General features: G+C 36.5%; 1 long non-coding RNA gene across 1 annotated transcript; it reads right to left on the reverse strand.

Moving 5' to 3' along the window:
- Positions 1-866: 866 nt before the first annotated feature.
- On the reverse strand, positions 867-4,402 carry LOC108447975. The gene is made up of 3 exons (XR_001863721.1): positions 3,478-4,402; positions 1,947-2,085; positions 867-1,317 (listed from the first exon to the last, which is right to left on the reverse strand). It is a non-coding gene; the product is annotated as an uncharacterized LOC108447975 (long non-coding RNA).
- Positions 4,403-4,798: the final 396 nt, after the last annotated feature.

Consider the following 4,798-nt stretch of genomic DNA (forward strand, 5'->3'; position numbering starts at 1 on the left):
TCTGGTGCTCTTGTGACCTGCACTAAATCATGTCCATGAAACCTCTGGCTCACAGCTGGCTGTAGTGGTCCATGCAAGGCTCTCCTGGGGACCTGGGGCTAATACTATCTTACTAAAGTCATCTGAGGGCAGGGAAGTTGCACGCTCTGGCAAGGATTAGGCAGCCCCCAGCATTTGCTGCTCTTCTTGGCTCTCTAAATGAGCCTTTCAACATTACCCATCAAATAATTTCAAATACAAACACAAATGAGAACTTAAGCTTTTCCACTTTTACTTCTCTTCAGTTTTATTTGAATTAAAATAATGACTGAATTTTTTTGAAGTACGAAAACATTTACACCTTTAGAAGTGTTTAATGTCCAGGAGTTTTTTGCTTTCTCCAATTCTACCACTATTTCCACACAGATGAGCACCCCCAAAATCTTGTCTCACAAAATTCAGAATTATTTTGAGATCTCTGAAAGTCACTGAAGCATAAAACCAGTGGTTCAGGTTTCTTAATTGTTACACTATTCATTTTGACATCTTAAAATATGTTATTTGTAATATTGTTTACAAATTGTCTTATTTGTAATATTTCCAAAGTTATTTTCCTTACATTGAGTCTTACATTGCAACTTTTTTCCTTCAGTCTTTTACTTAATATCCAGTGCATTGTTTTAGAGAGAAAAAAAAATTTTTACATTTATAAATGAATATAGAAAATCATTTATACATTAATGAAAATGTATTTTTGGTGTTATTTCATTATATTACTTGTCTCTTTTTCCTTCTTTTCTATCATTCTCCTTCTTTCTTTCTACTGTGATTTCTTATCTCTGTTTCATCTCCAGTATTGCTTTCTTCTTCTCTGTCTTATTTATTTCTAGTCCTTCATGCTTTTTTTTTTTGTTTAACTGCACAAAACTCAAACTATTTCATTAATGAAGAAAATGTTTGGACTGTTGTGAGTCATATGGACAAGTAGATTTGAGAAGCTTCATACTCTGCTTTTATGAATTTATGAAGTTTAGATTTAATCCAGCTAAAGATCAGATATCTGCTCCAAAATTTCTGCAGAGACAGACTGGGAGACATCCTGTTCTCTGAAGAAGATTGTGTCATTTTCCAGAAGCCTGGCTCCCATTCACATGTAAACAATGGGCTGCTTGCATAGAAAAGTAAATGATGTTTCTGCACAACAGAGCCATAAGCTCTCACCCCTGAAGACGAAGTGCAGTGAAATCATTCACTCAGCAACAGCCTTTGCCAAGACACGGGAAATCTTCATCCAGATTCTATACTTCTATATTTGTCTGCTTCCCTTCCAGCATTTTCCTGTTCAAAAAGAGATTATGGTGAGTTCAGGATGAACTGTAACACACACAGCAGAAGCTAAAACCAGTTTACTGTAAGAAGTGATTTTATCAGGCTGCATTTCATTTGTGAAATGTATTAGTGTTGGTCACCACCCTTCATCATTTCATCAGTTCTATATCTGGAAAGAGAATGGTGAAGTGACTCATTTTAAAACAATTAGCTGATAAATGTTTTGGGCTGATTAATCATGAAAAATAGGCCTGGCAAATACAAACAAAGCTAATGATTTGCTATAGTAATTTTGCTATTTCAGTCTGGAATTTTTTGAGCAACAAATACAGTAGAATAAGAGGCAAGGCCTGTACTCCTGTTTACAGTTATGGCTATTATAATCCCTTTTTGGCCTTTTGCCATCCTTGCCTAAAAAGCTAAATGAAAAAACAGCCAAATTATAAATATTTGAGGGGGAAAATCCTTCCAATAGTGAGTCAGTGAAGGGATAGTAAGCTTGGACAAAGACTTTGTATTAAACAAGAAGGATTTCCTTCCAGCCTTCAGCTCTCCATTGTTCTACTCGAGGTTGTGAAATGTGAACACGCATATCTAAGAGTGCATAAAATAATGATTGGATTGATCATATTTTGTACCTTTAATAAACAAGGGGTATCAGATGAAACTTCACACAGGTTCAAAAAAACCATAGTAAAACACCGCATTCTCAAATTCCATCTATGGATAGAAAAGTACAAAGAGCAACATCTTTCTATTTTTCCTTTGTTTTGTTTCCTAGATCAGTGAGAAAGAAACAATTAGAGACTCTTTTTATAGTGTGGTGACTATACAAACCACTTCTTCGGACATGACATCTCAAAATTATTTGTTCAATAAAACTACAAAACAGATGCTTGTAGGAGACTTCAAGAGACTCCATTCTCTAGCTGACAAATAAGATGAACTTCTAAGATCTCCTGTAGAAACTACATGGTTATAAACCCCCAAAAAACCCAATATATACATCACTGTTCTTCACTATTGCAAAATACAGACACAACTCCGAACAAATTATTTATATTACTAAACAGGATATTTACAGAAACCTCTGAAATGCAGTTGACCAAACATTGTTGTTAAATTCAACACCACTTTTAAAAGAACTAACTTATGCTTCAGTCATACTAAAAAACAACTGTGTCAGCAAGCTTTCAGTGTGATAACCTTACATGTACAGAGAACTTAAATATTCAGAGGTACAGAGAAATTTAAACTTAAAAGGTAACTGGAATGTTGACCAAATATTTTGATGAAGGATTTGATTCAAATGAATATAAAACAAATCCCAGTCACTCAATATTTGATATGTGATGTTTAGAAAATTTGGAGTTTGGGGAATCAATACTGAACAATTTGAACATTTTAAACCATAAGAAGTTGTTTGAAGGTAAAAAGGATGACTGGAGTTTATAATAAAACCGGGAATTGCCTCATCTATGAAAGGATGGGTTTTGCCCTTTCGACCTTACAAGAAAATCACTGCAAAGCTGTTGATTTTATAATTCCAGGGAAGATAGGAAAACTCTCATAAATTGATACAGAATACTATAAATTATATGTATTATTCCATTTCCTATCAGTTCAACCACAGCAGTACTGATTTAAGAATGCCAGTTATTTACTCTGAGTTATAAAAATAAGTCAATTATATGGGCAGCCTTGGCTTGAAAAATAGGATAAGGAGGCAACTGCCCAAGGCAGAAGGCTGGGAACAAGGACCTGCACACTAGCCTTGAAGAGATGACACTGGCTCTTCCAGACTAAATTATCACACTCAGTTTCTACCACCATTGCTCCTTACTGTGGTTGTTGTAGCTGAGGGAAGGCTTGATCTGCGCAGGACCTACACCATGGAGGGGAAAGAAGCGACTCCTCTCTGCAGAAGTCAATGGGTCCACTTGAATTACCATTTTTTGACTCACTTCATGAAGTGAGTCATGGAGTGCATGAACTGCATTTTTTTTGGGTGACACTAAATGGTAAGCTTTGTTCCAAGAGCACAACTAATGCTCTCCAATTGCTAATGACAGTTAGTCCATGGGATGTGACTAGAATAAAAATAGGGAATGGAAGCCCAAATATAGAAGAAAAGAAAGAATCAAACATAAAATCCGAGTTCTGACTCACCAGAGTTTGTCCCACATTCTCCCTTATGCTTGCCAACGCACTTGCCAATGCAGACATAGCCATAGATCAAAAACTCTCACACTTGAAGGTGGGTCAGATCTCTGAAGTCGCTCTTTGGTTTCTCCAGTCAGAAAGCCATTCTTTCATACTCTTTTGGGTGATTAATAATGAGATTTCTCCTCAGAGTCATTACTCTCTACTAGGAGAAATAAGGATGCCAGTGGTTATTTAATTTGATTCCTACACCAAAGATGTCTATTTTGTAAGCTGAAAGAAACAGCTTTCTGCACATTACACTGAAAATAGAAAGTTCTAGCTTGGGAGAAAGATGAAAGGATCAGTAATTTATGTTTGATCCTTCCTTATATATGACAAAGGTGTGATCTTTTAACCATGGCACTTTCTCTTGCTGTGCTGCGTCAATGAAAAAATATGCTTCAGATGACAAAAGGTTTGGTTTCAAAGGGGTTTTTTTTGTTGTCCATGAAGTACATCTTTAAAAGTGAAGAATGGATGATTCATCTTACTGGGGATCCAAAGAATACTGTAACTCCAGGCTTATTTTAACTCCACAAGCAGTCAGCTTTGTTGGCTTTTTTTCATGTTGATGTGCTACACATCTCCAGGCTTCCTGTACATACAAGAGAGGGTTTGTTTAAAGCATAACAATGCAGAAGCCTCAAAAATCAATTTTATGATTGTGACTTCTTGAGGCACCTTCTTTTGGAAGTTTTGATTTGATTGAACAATTTTGTAAACCATCATCTTTAACTACAGCTATATAAATAATATTCTTTCATGATCTCCAGCTTTCTGAAGGAGATGTGGTCCCTGGATTAAAAAAAGATGGCAAATAATCAATCCCACTAGATTGGACACTCAGTTTTCTTAACTGAAGTCAAATGAATAACTCTTGCACCACTCCTTGATGCTCTTTCCTTTGCTGTTAGAAGGCCCAAGGATACAGCACCATCCACCTGCCAGCAAAGCTACTGTCAAAAGAAGGGCAGGGCCATTCACTCAAGGAGTCTGTTTATGAGCATAATGAAGCAAAATGGTACCTCTGGTAAAGCTCTCAGAACTAAGGCATTCACTTTGAGGTGTTTGATTGTACTTAGTCACCAGGTCTCATACATTTCCTCTTTGGGGGTTAGCAGTCTGGATGCTGCAAAACAGACTAATTACTGCAGTCAAGACAACATCTCCATAGTCAAGCACCTCTCACCTCTTAAAAATCAGGACAGGAGAGGTAGGGAAATAATAACAAAGTACAATAGTGTAATTAGGGCCTTCAGGATATTTCACCAACCAGTTGTTTCGC

This window comes from Corvus brachyrhynchos, unplaced genomic scaffold (genome assembly GCF_000691975.1).
Source record: "Corvus brachyrhynchos isolate BGI_N302 unplaced genomic scaffold, ASM69197v1 scaffold14, whole genome shotgun sequence".
In the NCBI taxonomy this organism is placed as follows: Eukaryota; Metazoa; Chordata; class Aves; order Passeriformes; family Corvidae; genus Corvus; species Corvus brachyrhynchos.